This window comes from Barbus barbus, assembly GCF_936440315.1.
Source record: "Barbus barbus genome assembly, chromosome: 17".
Classification (NCBI taxonomy): Eukaryota; Metazoa; Chordata; class Actinopteri; order Cypriniformes; family Cyprinidae; genus Barbus; species Barbus barbus.
The window spans coordinates 23,595,935-23,618,353 of NC_136745.1; positions in this window are offsets into that span (position 1 = coordinate 23,595,935).

Sequence of the window (22,419 nt, forward strand, 5' to 3'; positions counted from 1 at the left end):
TATCTATCTATCTATCTATCTATCTATCTATCTATCTATCTATCTATCTATCTATCTATCTGTCTGTCTGTCTGTCTGTCTGTCTGTCTGTCTGTCTGTCTCTTATCTATCTATCTATCTATCTATCTATCTATCTATCTATCTATCTATCTATCTATCTATCTATCTATCTATCTATCTATCTATCTATCTGTCTGTCTGTCTGTCTGTCTGTCTGTCTGTCTGTCTGTCTGTCTGTCTGTCTGTCTGTCTCTTATCTATCTATCTATCTATCTATCTATCTATCTATCTATCTATCTATCTATCTATCTATCTATCTATCTATCTATCTATCTATCTATCTATCTATCTGTCTGTCTGTCTGTCTGTCTGTCTGTCTGTCTGTCTGTCTGTCTGTCTGTCTGTCTGTCTCTTATCTATCTATCTATCTATCTATCTATCTATCTATCTATCTATCTATCTATCTATCTATCTATCTATCTATCTATCTATCTATCTATCTATCTATCTATCTATCTATCTGTCTGTCTGTCTGTCTGTCTGTCTGTCTGTCTGTCTGTCTGTCTGTCTGTCTGTCTGTCTCTTATCTATCGATCTATCTATCTATCTATCTATCTATCTATCTATCTATCTATCTATCTATCTATCTATCTATCTATCTATCTATCTATCTATCTATCTATCTATCTATCTGTCTGTCTGTCTGTCTGTCTGTCTGTCTGTCTGTCTGTCTGTCTCTTATCTATCTATCTATCTATCTATCTATCTATCTATCTATCTATCTATCTATCTATCTATCTATCTATCTATCTATCTATCTATCTATCTATCTATCTGTCTGTCTGTCTGTCTGTCTGTCTGTCTGTCTGTCTGTCTGTCTGTCTGTCTGTCTGTCTGTCTATCTCTTGTCTGTCTGTCTATTTGTCTGTCTGTCTATCTAGCTCTTGTTTGTCTGTCTGTCTGTCTATCTATCTATCTCTTGTCTGTCTGTCTGTCTGTCTGTCTGTCTGTCTGCTTGTCTATCTATCATCAGACAAAAATAGGAACAAGATCTGAGTCACCATTAAGATAAAAGCTAAATTATATGGAGAGAGTTAATCTGGGTTTAGTCAGCATGTTTTTTTGTTTCTTTTACATCTCATTCATGGTATACATTACTTCATTCAGCAAAATAAACAGTACAAACAGGATGGTTTCCACAAAATGTAGCCTGTGAATCTGCAGTTTTGTGTTTGGATGCTCAAAGGCTAACTCTCTGCTTGGGTGTGGGTCATTTCCTGATCTTTCTGCAGGTGGAGGCCTGACAGACGTGCCAGTCCTGCTGCCAATTGTCCTCCACCTCAGCCTGCAGACATGGCTTAATACTCACACACACGCACGCACACACACACACTCACTTATGCAGACTTACGCATGCATACTTATTTCAACCTCATCTTAAAAATCATTCAACCATGCACCTGTGCCACAAACACAAATACTCACCCATCTACACAGGCTACTGAAAGCATGCATAATTGCCAGCCTGTCAGTCACATCATATGTCAGCTACCTCCCATGATTCCCAGGCTGTCATACATGATCTCACACAGACCTGTTTGTGTGTTAAGGACATCAGACAAGAATGCAGATACCCAAAATTAATACGTAGTGTTAGGTAACTATTTTAAAATTCTTACTATCGCTCTCTCACTCTTGTGTGAACACACCCATTTCTATTACATAAAACACCTTACTCAGTCCCCTTTCCCCCACCCCAGCCACGTATGAAAAATGCATGGTTGGTTCCTATCAAACCCTTGATTTTAGAAATCACTCTATCAACACATCTCTCCTTCCACCCTCACACATCACAGCACGTAAAGAGCAGTGCATAAGAACAGCCTGTGTTGTAATTGCATGTTACATACCTGTTCAGGGAGTTCTCACACAGACGACGACACAGAGAGTGTGTAAGGGGAGGGCTATAAGCTAACAGTGTTATTCCTCTTGCTTTACTGAGGGTGACTTTCCAGTTTATGTTTACCATAATAATATGTATAATATATGGACGTATATACACTGAAAAAAAATGCAACCTAAAAATGGTAACATCTAAATGAAATTAAGTCAAAATATTATTAAATATCACTGAATCATAATGCAATACGAACTGAACTGACTGATAAATTAATTAATTATACCAACAAAACTTATTTTAGGTTAAATTTAGGTTAAATCAAGTAGAAATTACACTTGAAGGTAATAATTGCAGGTTACCAATTGTTACGTGTACCAGACAAAAGTGTATAATAATTTGAAAAAAAAGTATAAGATGTTTTTCATGTTTTAAATGAAGTCTCTTATGTTCACCAAGGCTGCATTTATTTGATCAAAAATAGAGTAATGTTTTTACTGTTTATTTATATAAATGTAATATTTAGTCCAACAGGTAGCTGAATTTGTCTGCAGACTGAAAAAATCCAATCAGACCAAAAAAGGTCTATCAAAATATAGTTTTTATTTTCCATATGCAAATGTGAGCATGAAGATGAGCACATGAGCACTGAAGAAAGCATGGGCTGAAATGTCTGCTCTTTGGTCTGTTTTTAATACACTTTGCACTTCTGTCACTTTTTCACTTTTGCATATGGAAAATAAAAACTATATTTTTGATAGACTGGATTTTTTTCAGTGTGCGGACAAATTCAGCTACGTGCTAGACTAAAACTTTGGTAACACTTTAGAATAGGGAACACTTGTTCACTATTAACTACGACTTTTCCCCTCAATAAATTCCCAATTTGCTGCTTATTAATAGTTATTAAGGTAGTTGTTAAGTTTAGGTATTGGCTAGGATTAGGGATGTAGAATAAGGCCTTAATATGTGCTTAATTTGTCCTAATAAATGGCTAATATTCTAGTAATATGCATGCTAATAAGCAACTAGTTAAGAGAGCCTAAAATAAAGTGTTACCAAAACGCTCTTCTTTTTGTTCTACGCACCCGAGAACTCATTGTTCTTTTTGGGCGCACACAATTTCTGTTTGATAAATTAAATGTAATATTACAATTTAAAATATTTTCTATTTAAATCTATTTTAATATGTAATTTGTTTATTTTTATTTCAAAAATGATGTTTTCTTGAACCTTCATGAACGAATCCTGAAGAAATTGTATCACGGTTTCCACACAAATATTAAGAAGCAAAAATGGTTTTTACCATTGCTAACAAGAACCATTATTACTAAATGAGCACAAATAATAATTTATAATAATTGAGCACCAAATCAGCATAGAATGATTTACGTGACACCGAAGACTGAAGTAATGATGCTGAACATTCAGCTTTACCATCACAGGAATAAATTACATTTTAAAACATATTAAAATGAAAAGCAGTTATTTTAAATTGTAGTAATATTTCACAAAATTACTTTTGTTCTGTAATTTTGATCAAATAAATGCAGCCATGCATTAATTTGTGTAGATGTTTTATTATTATTTAAATTGTAATTATAAGAGTTAATCAAACAGAGCGATATACTGTAGTAATAACAGTATTGCACAGTAAAATAAAAAATGAGTATTTAATAATATTAATAATAATAATAGTAATTTACAGAACAGTAACAACAACGTTAATATATTTGCCCATACATGTCGAAACCTTGATTGAAGTTGTTGTGATTCTTCAACACACATATTTTAATAAAATGGCACTGTATGGGGTGTACACCCAATGTGAGTCAGTTAAATTTGTTTGCATTTGCTTCAAAACTAATTTCTGGATAAAACTGCACGTACGTGCATGCAGTTCTGTATGTTTGTTTTGGTGTGCATAGCTGCGGTACGAACAAAGTTGTGTCTATAAGCAATAAGATTTGATTCCATGGGTGGGTAAGAGTGTGTGCATCTGTATTTTTGCCTGAGCATGCATCTGTGCGTGTGAGCATGCATGTGTGTGTTGTGTTTGAGTGTGTATGCATTTTGTGGCCTCTGGGTCTTCCTGTGAGTCATTCTCATGAGGTAAACCCTAGTAAAGCTGTCCTAGTCCTCTCTAATTCCTCATTAGCTCACGGCAGGCTGTCTCAGGGGGATTTGAGCTGCCTGTGTGAGTGTGTGTCCGGGTGTGTGTTAGTTTGAGCCCATGCGGCCTGAACGTGGAGAAGCACAGGGCCTCTCTGTGGGAGACTGCTGTGAGCCAGGTGTGTGTCCGCTGGCAGGTGCTTGTGTGAGGGGGAGGAAGTGTTTAAACAACTCATTTGGTGGGTCGGCACAGCGGTGTGTTAACTAGATCACAGTTTGGGATGTTCTCCTCGGCTTATAAACTGGCTGTGTATTATAGCCTGTTTCAACACTTCTCTGGGACTTTGGCGTTAACCCTCACAAAAAAGAACTGTGGTACAGTCATGGTATTAGGTGGTCATAGTACTGAATGATAACTACTTTTTTAGCACTTTTTTTTTTTTTTTTTTTAGCACTTTTTCATTTGTAAATGACTTTTGAAACAAAATCTCAGCAGTGAATATTGTACCATTGAAACAAAAAGTCAACGTTACTGGTCCACCCCACCTCTATTTTTAAATGCACTGACTGAGCTCAACAAAACAGGTGAGCCAGAGTTGTATATTCAGTGTTCATTTGATATTATTCTGTTTGTCTGGTGTGTAAAGGGTTTCTGTTCCTGTTTGCTTTTGTCGGGGACACTAAGCCCCCCTCTTACTGGGATCATCTGTCTGCCTGGTGGACGAGCTGCGTCCTGCCCACTGAACCCAATTCACAGAGACATTTGCTCAAATCTTACAGGTACTTAATTTGTGAACATGAAATTAATCTTCCGATCCAAGGGCCTTCAGAAAAGAACATCAGTAAAAAATGTTAATTTTAAGCCTGCCTGTATACTTGTGTTTATAGGAACATATTTATGCATGTATTTATTTGTTGTGATGCTAAAATATTGGGTAACACTTTAGTCCCATAAGTTAAGGTTAGTTGATGCATTAAGCAATGCATTTGTTACAGTATACATTAATTAATAAAAATACAACAGTTCATTGTTCATGTCCGGTCCATTAAATAACAGTAACAGATATTGCATCTGATTTTAATAATATATTAGTAAATGCTGAAATTAACATTAATAAGATCGATTTCACTGTTAGCAACTTTATTGTAAAGTGTTCCAACATAAGTATAGAGTCATATATTTGTATAATTTTAAATTTTACCTAATACACTTTAATGTGGTAGAGATAACTAAACATTTAGCTTTGGTTGTAATTAGCTTAATATTGTGTTTTTGTTTAACACATATTTGATTTTTTTCACTAAAACAATATAGTCAAATAATAATTGGCATCACTAGGGAGGTCACAGACCCTCTGTTGAAAATCTAACTAATTTTTGAATGCAAATGGTTAACATTAAAATATAGTTTTTTGTTTACAACTATAAATCATCAGGCAAGATGATCCTCTGTATCATTTCTGCTCTCTTTAGCGCCAACCAGTGGCGATGTGTGGAAACGCATTACTGGAGAGATTTCTTCAGAGCAGGAGTAGCTAAAATGTGTTTCTGTGTACCTTCCTCTGTAAAATCAGAGAAAATAGTCATTTTAATTGATATGTTTCAATTTTTAATGGGCTTGATATTTACATGACACATTTTTATTTACCTGGACACTCCTTTAATATTAGGGAAGTGCATTTACTGTAACAGAAGACTCATTCTTCCCTTCAGTCAATCCACGTGAAGTGCTCATATAAGTGTGTGTCTGTAAGGTTTGATTTTTTTTAAACCATCTTTTCAGCTGTATTCTGCCTTTTTCTCAGTCTGTATTGTCAGACATCTGCGTGTTTGCTGATAATTGAGTAATTACCTGTATGAGATAGCACTCCTGCCGGGAAACACTGCTAATCTCACTGACTGGCCTTCCCCACAGAACAGCGTTTAACTCAGTTAGAGGCTAAATGCTCAGTTTAGCTGCACAATTTAGTATGTGCAAGTGTGTTTGAATGATCGCTCTCATTTCTGCCTGCATCAAATGAAGGCAGACGCAGGGAACAGTGTTTTGAACAATTTCCTTTTCTTAAAGGCTGTTTTGTGCGATGTCTTACAGATGATAAGATGATAATGGTGACAATTTAGGGAATCTTTTTTCTTTTTCTCAGTGCTTTTCTCTGGAAGAGGCTAGTAATGTCAGCAAAGTAGTTGTAAAGTTCAAGTAAATGCAGTAAACCTAGTGTTTCACTTTCTTAGTGAAAAGCAGCTTGTGTTCAAATGATTTATCACTGATGATAAAGTTTGTGTTCTTTTAGATGTTTTTGGCAGTCGCATAAACTGTGAATTGTCTTTTGGAATGACAAACACAAAAAATTATTTTCTTAAATAGCATTATTGTCTTGTTTTGGAGAAAAAAATATGTGAACATCCTTAAAACAAGATCAGTTATATATATATTATACTTATATAATATATTTTTATTGAATATTTATTTAAATTGTTAAATACTACTACTCTAATTTGCAATTTGTTGCAAATGTACTAAATTATAATAGATTTATGTATGATAAATATATTGAGATTGACCATCACAGGAGTAAATTCCATTTCAAAATATGTCGAAAAAGACTACTGTGTTACTGTGTAATTACTTTGTGTGTGTGTGTGTGTGTGTGTTCATATATATATATATATATATATATATATATATATATATATATATATATATATAAATTATTTTCACCGCTCCTCACCATTTTTTTTCTTGTTTTAAGCACCCAAATGTATCAAAATGTAGTTATATAAATACAGACAGTTTTGCTTCCCAGGTAAATGTATACTGTTTGAAGGTTTGAAGATATTTTCTGCTGAAACAAAAAGACAAAAATACTTTTTAACAAAGTTTTTTGAGAGAATCTTTTTGCAAACCCCTATTGGATTCTCTTTATTCCAGGGGGCCTCTTTTTTAACACACATTCACAATGTTTTATAAAGCATGTACTTCCTACTCACATTTCCTAAGTTAATTATACCTTTTTCCACAATTCTCTTAACCCATTTGAGATACAAATGACAAAATCATTTAGTCCCTTTATAAAAAAAAATATATTTTGCTTTATAAAAGGTTTGTCCCCATAGGAACAGGAAAACTTCCACACACACAAATCTACGTAGTCGTCTGGTATTTGTTAATTTTTTTTTTTCTCTCTCTCTCTCATGTCCAATTACCTGCAGGTCTTGAAACGGGACTGAAACCAGAACAGACCTGAATATTCGGTTACGGATGCGTTTTCATGCGATTGTCCAAAAGGGGGGCAAGAAGCTGTAAATGATATGCCACGAGCAGATCATATTATTATAACACACACACGCAAGCATACACACACAAACAAACACACACACACACACACACACACAGACAAACTCAAAATAATCTCCCAGTACTTCCGTTGCATTCCCACAAGAGTCACACCCAGTCAGAACGGTAACGTGAGAACGTGTTTCACAGGGTCACTGCATGCATGGAAATGACGGGATGCTCCGAGGTGGAAAACACACCGATCGATATCTCCTTCACCAAACTCGGAGTGTTTGATTCTTGAGTTCGATTCAGAGTGATATGATTCTTCAAATGAATCTGAAGCACCCAGGGCAAGTCCCTGAGACCGACGGCCTCGGTGGTTCGCTTGAGTGCTGGCACTCTGAAAGGGACAGCAATATCCACTGATGTAATGTGAGAGATAGCGATCTTTTATGCGCTGCTTTATAACTTGTGGGCGTAATGTGAGTTTGGGGGGCGTGAGGGGGTGATGAAGCAGTGTCGCTGGAATCCGCAGTGTTGTGAGAGCTTCATACCTTTCAGCTTCATTAAACCAATTTCACGCCGAGGTGAGCTAAGAGAGGAAACTCTGAGTCTCTGCCGCCGTAACAATGGCGCATTGAAGGGACGAGGCGAAAGTAAATTAGGTACCACTTCACAGACGGCAAATTAAAATCTGAAAGTTGGATAGGAAAAGTTGAGGGGGAGATGATTATGTCTTTATTGTGCTGCTCTCAATCTAAAGAAAAAACCCTACCCATCCTTTTAGCAACCACCTTTGCCCCCCACCCCCCAAGCCTCTCTGCTTAGAAGAAATAATGATCTATTTCTTGTGTGGTAATTGGTTTCTAAGATGCCCTTGCCAAAAAAAAAGCACAGATTTTGAATCGTGAAGCTACTCTTACACTTCCTTTCAGTCAAGTAATTTGGTTCTTATCAGTGATATATGATATCCTGAGAGAATCGTATAAATTAAACATTAGTGTGGGAGCTTATTTTTGTGCTGTCAGTTTCATGTCCAGAGATGCTCAGAGTGTGATGTCTGTCAGGGCCTTTGCGTTAGAAACGCTGAGAGTCAGATTCTTCAGGTCCTTTAATTCTAAGACACTAATTCACTGAATTATATGCAAGAGGCCTGGCATATTAGGCCAAAAAAATAAATAAAAATTATATCAGTGGCCTGTCTGTGTGTGTATGGAATGGTGTGTGTTTTTTCTCTTTAGGCAGTAGTAATGTGACCCTGCAAAGAATAAAGGAGGCACTGTAAACAGTGCACAGTCATTAGCGGTGTGAAATCAGACACTGAGAGTAGCAGGAACAGCGCTGAGCACAGTTCTCTGTGTATTGAACACTGGGCTGGGTGTTGGTAAAAGAGACCTCAAAAAATAAATGTTCACAGTTTTTTAAATGTGTTTTTGCATGTATGGGTGAGAGTGGGGTAAGATGTGTCAAAAGAAAGATACATCACCACATTTATCTAGCAAGCTGTATATGTCTTTATCATGTGACCGTACATATAGAAAGACCACATGTCATATAGCTGCCTGTGATTGAGCGAAGTAACCAATTTTTAAAGGCAAAATATTATTTTTCCTTTTTTTTTTTTTTTTTGCATGTCCGAAATGTTCTACATGGGAGGTGCAATTAATTTAATGAATAAAAAACAACAACTTTTTCTTACTCGGTATTTTGTTTTGTTTTTCAGTAGGATCAGTACAAATAGAAAAACATTTGCAAATAAAGATATATTTAGTGAAACTAAATAACAGGATATAAAGTCTCGACTGTGCTTACAACCAGGAAAAATGACAAATTTACAAAATGTTGAAAAATGGTTCACTACACTACAAATATCTTTGTTAAACAGACTTTGGAAGGTTCGTGCATTAGTACTTTTATTTTTTTACAGATCCTTTTGTCTTTAAAATTCTTTTGATTTAAAAAGGTTCCATACTTTAACTCTTGATATGACACGGATTACCCTAATGTGGGGTAAATTGTGCTATTGGTGTCTATAGCCTTATGTCATAGCCACTTTCCTTGCAATTCTGTTAATATTAGACATTGTTAAATATAATTAGACATAATCATTACACATTTTATTCTCTTGACTAGAGATCAACTCAATCAAAAAGCAGCCCAGCTGACCCCATTCCTAAACATTAAACCTCTCTTTATATATACAGGTTCAATATTGCTTTTTTTGTTTGGCTTTAATGACTGTTTAGTCTGGGAATCCTCTACAGGAGCGTAATTGTTTTTGTCAGTCAGTCTGTCTGTATTGTGAGATGCTCCCTGATGATCTGTCCTGTCTCTCAGGGCCTCACACACACTTTAACACCCTCACACAAAGCTCTGACAGCAGTTAGGCTTTACTGCCCCTCGGCCCGCTGGCTTTACGAGGCAGACAGATCCCTCACACTGTAAACCCATCAGTCAGGAACAAAGAGGGCAGGTGCGAGCCTGCCTCCAACGGGGGATGAAGCCCATTCAGCAAACCCAAGAGGACATGCGCTCTTCTCCGCTCCTGAACTTCTGCGTTTCCCATCTGAAGGTCCCCACTTTTTTTGTTATCTACATCTTATCTGCGAAGAAACCGCTGCCAAACAAAGGGTCCTGAGGAGATGAGAGGGCTTAGGATCACAGTCTGATGAGAAGGATAGACATGTGATGTAGAGATGACAGGTGGAACGTCTCTAAATGCTCTCAAGCCGCTTTGTTTTCATTTTTTCATGCATTTGTCAGACCCTTTTAATAAGTGATATTCATAGTATACATTTGATACATTTATGCATTCCCTGGGAATCAAGCCATGCAAAAAAAAAAAAAGAAAAAAAAAAAGGAGGCTGTGGCCTAGTGGATAGAACACATGATGCTCAGGCAGGAGACAGTTTTGACTCAGATTTGTGTTTCTAATTTTCTAATTGTCATAATTTCCTGTCATCCTGTCACTACAACAGCAAAATCAGCTCCTAAAAAAAACAAGCTACTGCAAAGAGATGATTTCACATATCTGCTAGAATGCTACACTGTCAGAAAAAAATGTGCAAATAATTTACCTTTAGGGGTCCAATAGCTTGTCACTGGGGCACTATCCTCATAAGTGTTGATTTACACAATTTTCTACATGCCTTCTGTCATCTGACTGATAGTTTCTACTTTTGTTAGCAAGTAAAAGTCCTTTTAGTATAGTTGTACAAACATCCACATTGAGATCATGGTTCAAATGTCTTTTTGCTTTGAAATAATACATCAGGCTTTTGAGCAACGTTTATTTGTACACTTTCAATCAGCACTGTATTGCATTATATGTATTGCCCCCACAAAAACTACAGAACTTTGACCATAAAACTATGCATTTAAACATAATCTAATAAGACACATTAGTGAGATACAGAATGATATTTATACAGTATACATTTCATGTAAGTAACCTGTTATACATGTTATACCTGTTATAAAGATCTCATTGATTTACATTACAACCTATAATAATTTCTTCTTAATCTTTGGCCATATTAATTTCAGCAAATGCACCAAATTGCACATTTTTGCCCAGTTTGCACCTCTTAGGTATTTTTTCTTCCTTGAGTATTCTATATCACGTATATCATATCATATAATCTATATCCTGCTATGAGCTATAAAAGCCTGATGTGCCACATAAAAAAACATTTGAATAAACCTGCTTAAAAATCTCTTCCAAGTCTGCTTGAAAATGTGAGATGGAGTTGAATTTGGGTATTGGACCAAAATAAGAGGCAGGTCAGACTCTAAATGACTGACAGAGTTAATTATACTGTACTCCTGATTAAATTAGATTGGTCTTTTTAGTTATAATTAAAACTGAATATAATATAAATGCTCATCTGACTGTTGGCAGGAGACGGTTACCAAAATGCAGGGTTCATTAGGCGGGTGATTGAAGTTGCTGTGCGGTTTGAAGATGCGCTCGCTCATTAAGGGGGATGAGGACACATGTGTGCAACAGGAAGCAGTTGGTCAGTTAGGCTAACAGTGTGGTGAGCACGCAGAGAAGACACAAGCAGGTTAACAGAAAGTCAATCAAACTCAGAGAGACAGGTGGACAGCATGCAGTCACATATTAAGGGGAGCAGGCAGGAAGGAAGACAGACAGACAGACAGACATACCCAGGCAGACGGGCAAGCCGGCAGACAGCGGGGGTAGGTGCCTGAGAGTCCGCTCTGTGGCAGAGTAACAGATGTGTGGTGAATCTTTAACTTTCCTCACTCCCCACTGTCACTGCATCTGTCCACAACCTCTCTGGGTTAGTGTAGCCCCCTCCTGTGTGAAAAAACCCAACAATAAAAACCTATCAGTGCACTTATTGATTAGCCCATGGTGTCAGGGATACTGATATTTAATGATCTGCAGGTCATGCCGTCTTTCTGCAGGTTAAAACGTTCATTAAGTGAAACGTTCAAACTAAAATCAATACGTATCAGCCCAATCTGTTATCAAATCTTCAAATTGTTATTATTGTTGATTAATCTGTTATATCAAATGTTTTAAATTAGGCTGCATTTATTCAATCCAAAAAACTGTGAAAGAGTAATATTGTGGAATATTATTACAATTTGTAATTTTTCTATTTTAAAATATTTAAGAAAATTCCCATGCACATTACTCCAGTCTTCAGTGTCACATGATCCTTCAGAAATCATTCTAATATGCTGATTTGGTGCTCAAGAAACATGACTTATTATAGTACAGTTGTGCTGCTTAATATTTTTGTGGAAACTATAATACACATTTTTTTCAGGATTCTTTGATAAAAAGAAAGTTCAAAAGAACAGCATTTGTTTGAAATGGAAAACGTTTGATTTTGAGTCCTCTTTTGATTCCTTATTGACCCCCAAACTTTTGAACAGTAGCGACTGGTTTTAAATAACAAAATGTCTATATAGATTTTGGACTGCATTTATGTTAAATTAGAATAAATATTAATTTCAGATTAATACAGACAGAGTTTGGACTCTCAAGCTTATTAGTGTGCAAAAGTGATTCAGACATCCCCAGCAGAATGTGACCAAACTAAAATAGCATCACACCTCATTGTCTCACAGCTATCCCTGATTTAAAATAACAGATATGTCACTGACATAATACTCAGTAAGTAGTGTTTTATTGTCATTTATGTGATCAGCCTGATCTCTTTAGACATCACAGGGTAAATAGTACTGGGACTATCTCTCCCTTGTGCCCTCTTACTCCCCCCTTAGCGCCATGGTTTATTTTAATTGAAAATTAGCAAAACAAAACATGGGCAAGAGGCTCCCTGAATGGGGCCCCTTTCTCTGGGAGCTCCTGGGCCGTTGAATAATGCATATGGGAGAGAGTAAACAGCAGCAGCGGGCCTAGCCCTCGAACAATGGGCAGCTCTGAGCTCAGCCAGGGCGCCTGATTTTATTACTGACCTGTCAATCCTCCCCCCAGCCTGGGAAGCGTGGGACCGTGGCCAGGCAGCAGCTGCTGACCGGCCAGCGCTGACCTGTGCGCTTTGGCGAACTGGATTTCACCACACGCCCACCAGCCCAGCCCCGCATACCTCCACAGGCAGAACACGGCTATGTGTATCCCAGCATGCCCGGTGTAGCCACGTGGATGCATGGAAGTGTTGCTGCCCTAAAAACAACAACAACAACAAATAGAGTTAGACCAGTGCCATTTTTATCGGTGGTACTATAAGAGAAGGATAAATCTGTCCAAAATAAATAAAAATATTGTTCAGTGTGTTATATACATACATTTTACATTAACATTTAAATAAAATATAACTTACTAAATACAGTGTACTCTATTTAATTATATACTAACGAATTCTGTACCTTTTTTATTTTCCACTACAAGTTGATTACCCCTCCCCATTTTTATTATTTTACACTATATTGTTTTATGAGACAGGAGAAAGTATGGGTTATTTTTAAACCACCATTTAAATCTGAATATGTCCTGATCCAAGCAAATGTAACTTTCATGCAAACTAAAGAGGACAAGAGGAGTTTGTACACTTCTGTCTGCCCACCACTTTTTACTTCCTCACAGCCATTGAGATTCCACTCTTGCCTCTTGGCTTTGGCCCACTGTGGTTGCCGTGGCAACCAGTAAATTGGTTAGCAGGATGAGTAATGATATGACGTGGTGGAAATGGAAGGTCCCAACAAAGAACTTATTACAGCAGCACCTTTTTATAACATTCCATTGTTGTCAAGTGCTCCTGATATTAACCTGCCTCTGCCAGGGTTCCCCGGGCCTGAAACAGTGCGCATGCATATTGTCAAGTCTCCAGAGAGAACAGAGAAGTGAAAGAGAGAGAGGGAGTAATGGGAGGAGGGCAATAACTCTCTCTTCACCACTTTCTCTCCTCTCATCGCCTTAACAATTTCTGGGCTGTAGGACATACAGAACACTTGTTAATTCACTTTTGGTTTGCCTTTGGATTAACAATGCTGAGATTGTAATATATGAATGGATATCAACATAAATTTGTCTTGTATCCTAAAAAAAATGCACCACATTTCCACAAAAATATAAAGCAGCACACCTGCTTCAAAATCAGCATATTAGAATGGTTTCTAACGGGTCATGTAACACTGAAGACTGGAGTAATGATGCTGAAAATTCTACTTTGGCATGACAGGAATAAATTACATTTTAAGAGACAGTTATTTTAAATATTATTTCACATATTGTTTTACAATATTACAGTTTTTATTGTATTATATATATATTATAAATGTTTTTGTAAAACTAGCCAAATGCTCATAAACTTTTAATCCTTGCAATGGTACAGTGGTATTTTCTTTTATTGTTGTATTTTATTTTACCATGGAATCAACATGGTCATAAAATAAACCTCAACACTGTGCTAAAGCCCAAACATGAAGCAGAAGAGACCTGTATCACCCTAAATGAGATTCTATTTTATTTTGTGATATATATTGGATGTGAAAAATTGGATGTATATTCTGTGCATGATTGGATGACTGTACGTTATGCCTTACATAATCACCGAAAACTGTGATCCGATAAGTAACTGACTCTGTATCACACATTTTGTTCCATTAAATCAGATTTGTTTGATAAATCGACCCCCCTTTATCATTTCCATTGAAGGCCACCACAGTACTCGCTTGCGAAAATCCCTGTGAAGAATCCACACAAGCATCTCGCAAAGGAAAATTGCACTGACAGAGAGAGAGAGAGAGAGATTAGGAGGAAGTGATAGAGCTGGCACAGGATGTTTGAGTGTTTGCTCTTGCTTTAACAACATCCTCTGTGCAGACACCCAGGCAGGCAGTGAGATGGGGGTCAGAGATAGAAGACTGCAGTGGGCCTGGTCTGCTGCCTGACCCATTGTTCTACTTATCTCTGCCCTGGCCTATCTGCTTGGCCAGGGGCTATTGAGGAGTGGGCAGGAGGATGAATGACCACTGATAATAAGACAAAGACAAGTGCTCCTGCCTCATTCAGAATCTGCAGGGAAGTACTACTCCTAATTAGTAGATCAACATATTGGTGTTGATGCTCAATTATCCAAGTCCAGGTTGGATTTGGTTTGGATATGGGATGTAAGAAGATACTGAGGGGGTCTAATTTAATTTAACTAATGCATTTCGTTATTATGTAATCTTTGGGCTTTTAATCTTCTGTTTGAAAGGAGAAGCCTGGTAAAAACTTGGAAAGTTTTAATATGTAGTAAAATCTCATAGTAAAATCTTAAATTGTTACTATTTACACTCTTAAAAATAAGATTCTTTATTGGAATTTTATGGTTCCATGAAGAACCTTTAACATTCATGCAATCTTTCCGTCCCACAAACGATAGATTATGACAAAAGAATGATTCAGATTATTAAAATACACTTCAGACTAAGAAAAAAATGTTCTTTTAAGAACTGTTCATTGAAAGCTCCTTTGGAGAACCATGGTTCTTCCAAGGCATTGTTGTGAAAACCCTCTTAATGTTGGTTCCATTAAGAAAATTTCAAATCCATAGAACCTTTTCATTATAAAGTTATACATTATATTTATACATTATAAAAGTTTCTTTAGACTATTGAAATGTTCTTCATATCTTTTTTAAAATACCGTTCACTGAAAAGTTTTTTGAGGAACCCAAAATGCTTCTACGCCAGTGTGAAAATGAATTATCTTAAAAATAATGGAGTTTTTGCAGCAATGTTTGAAATTTGAGATTCTTTCTGAACATAATCAGGAGATCTTTCTGAACATAATCAGTGGCTCAGATTTCCTTTATCAATCACTGTGTTTTAGCAGGAAGGGGGTTGCAGGGGCTCTTGCCACCCATCAATGTCAGTGTGGGAAACCGCATCCATCAAATAAAAGGCAGCATTGCATGTGGCTCAGGTAACATGGTAGGGAAAGGTAGGCAGAGCAATGTTGGCCAGAGGTAAGAGAGAAAAAGTAACCCTGACCCTGAGGAGTCACGGCCTTTAGGTGAGTTGCTCTCCTGGAGGTCTGCCCTTCTCTCTCTCTCTCTCTCTCTCTCTCTCTCTCTCTCTCTCTCTCTCTCTCTATATATATATGTGTGTGTGTGGGTTGTATTGCCTCTGGACCTGTGAGAATGTGCTCCCTCAATAGGGTCACTAGTCCCAGAGGGACACTTCCACCCTCACACATGGTCCCAGAGGCAGAGGGAACATGTTGCATGCTATAGGAATTCCATGATTTATTATTTTAGTACACATACTATTGTTTGATTATTAAGCAGTTCACATCCCTGCCTCTGAGAGAATAACAACTTTCTTTGGTGTTTTAAAAACTAATATTTGGTGATTTGCACAGTTATCTTTAATTTGAGCTAAATACTTTGTACTATTTTGTGCTGATGATTAATTGTCAAGAAAATAATTCTGTTTTTCTTGTACATAGATATTGTATTATTAAAATATAATAAATTAGACTCATGATTTAACGGTTTAACGATCATCAGCATCGTAAAAACCTAGAATTTTTAAAATGTATATAAAAATAAAAATAAATGTTTGTACATTTATAACACTATAATTTGTATTATATGACCTTTGTATCAAATTACAAAAAAAACTATTTAACGCTAATGCGAGGGTGTTTCTAATGCAGCGTCTATGGGAGGGACAGTACATTTGACATTGTTCTCTCTTCTGACTGCCGTTATCAATTTTTTTCCTTTTATTGAAAGTCATGAAAACACTATCGTGGAGTTTTATCTTTTGCTATTTGAGCAAATGGCAATGCAAAAAATATATTTATGGTACTCTCCCACTCACTGCTCTTCAAGTTAACCCAACTATGACGCCTTCCGCTGCCGAGAAACCCGGAAATGTGAAAAAGATCCATTAAACTCAATTACTGTGGTTATCTCAAATAATTGTGATTAGTTCAAATAACCGCAATCAGACAATTATTTAATAATCGTGACATTAACTTATCTGGCATTTATGTTCTGTAAAATAATTGTCTCAGCTCAATGCTTGTATATTAGGTGCAAATATTTATATTTATAAATATTAAAATCTGACTAAAATAAGACAAAATGACAGGTAATTAATATAAATATTAGAAAGTATATAAAATAAGTAAATGACAAAAAAATAAGTAAATAAATGATCTAATTATTAAATATGTAAATAAAAAAATCTATTAACAAATTAAGCTTCCAATGTCACGCCATTAAGAACTGAAAATCTACAACTGAATCTGAATATGGTTTGGGGAGACAAAATATACATTTACATTTAAAAATCTGAATGGATGGCATGTCTAACAAGATTTTAAAATGTTGTAAGATTACATAGCCTCGATACAGCAGAAAAAATGATAGGTCCATGTAAGTAAACTAGTTTTTAAGAATTGATATGCGGGTTTCTCAATATAATCTCTGAGAAAGCAGACTTGTCATTTAAGAGTGCTACCAGCATCATTACAAGCAGTCAGAAATGCATTTGTGCTGAGGCACTGTTGATCAACTTTGTGCATATTGAATCTATCATGATAAGCAGGCTCTTGGCTTACACCTGCTGATATTTAGATAAGATTAAATTTGAGAGGGGGTGGGAGATAGTTTGGGCAGGTGGGGGCAGGGATGCTCATGGCAGGGCAGAAAGAACAACATCTTGTCTGCTTGAGCATGAGTGCGAAGCCTGGGGTCACGAGGTCCTGTTTACCTGTGGCAGGTATTTCCTCTATGGGCTGATAAGAGCCGACCAGGGGAAGTGCTCCGTCACAGGTGAGTGGAGAGAGAGCTGGGGAAGCCAGATCTGCTGCTTAGAAGCACAAACTCTGACACACAAACTCGCTGTGTAACCATGCCTGGGGCACAAAGCACACCTACATACACGAGGAGTAACTAACTGACGCTACTGCCTTAACTACATTTTTCATAGCGTGACAATTTCAGCTATTTTCATAATAGTGTAGCTCTTGTAACAAGCTTTAATCAACTAGCCTAGTATCCACGTAGCGCAACCAAACATAGGCTTACCTCAACAGTCCTTTCTCTTTCATAAGCAGCGTTAGAAGTCCAATGCATTATTCAAGTCATCCTAAACACTGTTGCCAACTCTCGCGAGACAAATAAGCAACTGCAGCTTCAAAAACAAGCCCAAAATAAGCCCACTATTTTTTTTTATGATTATTTATTAACAATTATTTATAACCAATAAATGAGCCTGCGACATATTAAACTGAAATTATTTTACAAAAATCAGCAAACTGCAACAAAAGTGGGAACAAAACTTATCTCCAATCACCTGTGAGCAGAATAGGATTGGAGAAAAACACAAGAGCTTCAAACATAGCCACATATTTACAGCCTAAAATATATTGGGGTCATTCTATGGAAATGTCAACTTTGCTGTCCCTAGCCTTTACAGAAATATTACACTTGAAAAACACTTGGCTACAATTGTTTTTATATTGTAAAATGAAACAATGTGTTATTTGAACAATTACTCCTTCTTTAGTCATCAATGTGGCAATATTTGTTTTTAATTAATTATATTAGCACCACAAAACTGCTCGTCCCCACAGCAATGCGCAGAGGGAAAGTGCTTTATTTTGAGGTCAAAAACTGATTTTCTACCATTTAAAATAAAATAATGTATACATAACTTTCAAATAAATGACATAAAAAACAAAATGCCAAATAAATATTATAGACAAATATATATAAAAATATGATATTAAATTAAAATATAAAAACGAAAATATTATATTATATAATATTATAAAAAAATATGTGTATTCATGAAGTCAAAAGGTAATCTAACAATGTGGTCTAAGTTCAAAGGTTAAAAAAAGGTTAAGAAAAGAAATACATTTTAAGACATCTTGCCATACCAGGCTTAGTGGGCCAAAGCCAAGAGGCAAGAGTGGAATCTCAATGGCTGTGAGGAAGTAAAAAGTGGTGGACAGACAGAAGTGTACAAACTCCTCTTGTCCTCTTTAGTTTGCATGAAAGTTACATTTGCTTGGATCAGAACGTATTCAGATTTAAATGGTGATTTAAAAATAACCCTATATAATTAATGTAAAAATTAATATATATATATATATATATATAAATAACTGGCAAGATTTTTTTATTTATTTACTTGCTTACTTATTTTAATGTTTAAAAACATATTGCCCTCAACTTCAATGTAGTTAGCTACTTTTTGGTTGTAGTTGTTGTGTAGTTTATACATTTTTAAAGATAATACATAGCCTTTGATTAAAAAAAAATAATGCTTTGAGGGCTGGAATTGTGCGGTACATATGCAGTGTACACACCAGGGTTTTACAACTAAACATGCCATAAAACTCCCACAAAAATGCAGGTTGACTAGTATAATCATTGATATGACAATATCTCTGATCCCAGCATTCTGCAATAGGCAATCCCACCCACAGACCCCTAATGTGGCCCGCCCGTGTCAGAGTTTGAAATGGAGCAGAGCAGGTGGGGCACAACGGATGCATGGAGACTGAGCTTGTTTATTTTCACTCTGGCCTTCCTCTTCCTCCATTACCTGAGTTCTGGGTGCTCCACTTGCCCTCAGGTGCTGAGAGGAGGCGGTGAGCCTGAACATGTTAACAAGGGAGGATCCCTCAACTGTATTGAGAGACACGCTGCACCGCTGAATGGCGCTTTCAGCGAGGATTGTGGAACGGACCACAAGACAACCCTCTCTTTTTACTGCCTTAAAAATAAAGAGTGACATTAATGACCAACAAATGATAAGCCAGTGAGGTTTTTATGTGTTTGCTGTACATCCCCATTTGGTCACGGTCCATTTGTTTAATTGGCAATGAATAATCTGAATACACCTGGAGATATATGTAATTCAATTTTAATTTAATTAATGTAATTACATTTTAATTTACAATATCCTGTGTCTGGACTAAAAGTACATATTTATGCTAATTTTCTATGCAGAGCATTTATTTCGTATGTGACCAGATGACCTTCATTTTTCAGAAATGTCCCCATTTTATACTGTGTGTTTAAAACAGCCTGGAAAGTAAACTAACGTGCTAGATATTGCACATTTTAGATATTGTTTAGCTTTTAAATAGTTTCTGTATTTTGTTTTGTATGTATGTGTATATATATATATATATAGCAAAGGGGGTCCCTGCAACTATTCAAGACAAGTGACTTGGAATAAAAACTCAATGTCTTTATCTAAAGTAGTGACAGTAAGCCATGAAAACGCCAATGACCTTGAGGCAATATATTTCAAATTATATGTTAATAGATATAAACTGTACAATTGAAAATAAAAACATTTTAAAGAAACCATGAAACTGTAATTCAGTCCTAATTTTGGAAAATAGCAATAAAAATTATATTCTGAACAATTCAGTTTTTTTATTAAAAACTATAATGTAATTTAACACTTATTTTATTTATTTTGTAAGCGTTAAACATAATTCATATACAGTTCCCGCTGCATCATTGTTTTCAATTTTGGAGAAAAAACATTTAAATCAGAGTATAATATATTATTTAAAAAAAAACCTTATAATAATGATTTAGTTTGAGTTTCTCTTTAATTTATTTCATTAGATCAATGCAACATTTATTTAGATGATGCACATTTGAATCTTAATAGCATTACATAACTCAGCATTGTAGCTGTTAGCATTCACACATTGTTTTGGATATGGATTGATGTCATTATTGTAAGCATTAATCTGGGGAGACAAAGATGCAACACATTACTAAGAACAGTTAGATGTGTTAATGACTAAATATAATTGAGAGTTCTACAATACACAGCATAATTCATCACAGTACTGCATTTACCATGATCAAAATATACACCAAAAATAAATTGGAATTATCCTTTAGACTTACTCACATTATTTTTGGACAATTCAATCATATATGGACATATAGATCAAGGCAAGGTGTTATGAATGAAATAATTTAACTTTTATGACAGTTACAGTTACCCTCAGCACATATGTTAGCGCTGTAGTTAAAATGCTTCATCATATTTACAGATGCTTTCCGCTAGTGCTTAGTACAATCACAAGAGCACAAGTTATAAATAAGTCGAGCTGAATTGGACAGAAGTGAGAATTGTTTGCGAGCACTTTCCTTCCTCATGCTCTCCTTCTCCTCCCTTCTGCAGATCCGCTCATTATAAGCGAAGAGCAAAGGTATAGCGTGCGGCAGCCATTGTAGCCGATTGGAACCTGAAGCACCCTCCAATAAGCAGGAGAACAGCATCGTAGGCACCGCAGCACCCCACTTCAAACCTCACAAAACCCCATTTTCAGGCCCCACAGCTGCCTCGGCTCTGCAAGAGCACTTAGCCATGTCATTCTATCCGTCTCTCCGGACCAGAGGACACAGGCACGGTTTTGTGCGTTGCTGTCTCTGATACGACTCCAGAAATGGAAATGAGGGCATGGATCTTCATTAAAAGAGGCAGGTGTCCTCTGGCCTGCCCAGGTGAAGATGCTGGGAGGAGTGGGCGAGGGGGGAAGGGGCTCCTCACGAGGGCTGGCGGCCCTCGTTTCGGCCCCTCGTCCCCCTTCCCCCACGACACTTAATTGCCCGTGTAATGAGCTACTGCTGAATGGGCTTACTTGTGTGGAGGTACTTGAGGAGCCCATGCATTAGGGGTACCTCCTGCAGCTCCTAATCTCAGAGCCCGTATACAGAGAGCACCGCGTATGAAACGCCAGAGAGAAAGACACTCACCTCTCCTCTGCATCATTCTTGTTTGCGTTCGCCCCCACCTCCAGCCCCTCTGCTTTGTCTCCAGGTTCATGCTGGTGAAATTGGCAGGGCTTTGAAACCTGTGGAAGCGAGGCAGCCTTAAAGGCCCTTCAAGGCAGATGAGGATCCTGGAGTGTGAGAAGTTTTCTTGTGACAGGACACCTGTTTCTGGCTCATATCTTGTCTTTCTGTGCTTGAGGATGCAGAACACCTGCACACGGACAATTACGTGCTCGTTTACTGCAAAACTAATCCAGATCAAACATCACGTGCCGTTGAAAACCTGCAGTATTATACTGATTTAAAATAGTCAAAATCGTAAAATGTGTTCTAAAAACTCTACGTTTTAAGTTTGGGCAAATTGGTGGTTAATAACTATAATGATAACAATCACACTAAAGTTTTAAAAATCGTTAAAGCTTTGAGAAATCGGAATTAACTCAACTTTAAGAAGCTTTATAACTGCAGTTGCACTTATAATAAACAGAACATTATCATCTGTTTGTGTGGATGCTAATATATATATATAGTTATCTTTGTAGTTATCGTTAGTGGTATGAACAGGCCTTTATTTTTATACATTCATCTCATTAGTTCTTTTTTGTTAGCATCCGATAGCATGAGCGCTAATAGAGTTTTTGCTATAATTAATTATGGTTGAACTATTGATGTCACATGGACTTTAGCGATGTCCTTACTATGTGTCTGGGTCTGGGAACTTTTCAGCTGTGTTGCTGTCTACTGATGGTCAGAAAACTCTTGGATTTCCTCAAAAATATCTTAATTTGTGTACCAAAGATGGAAAGAAGTGTGAGTGATTAATCACAGAATTTTCATTTTTGGGTGAACTATCACTTTAAGTAAATTAACAAATT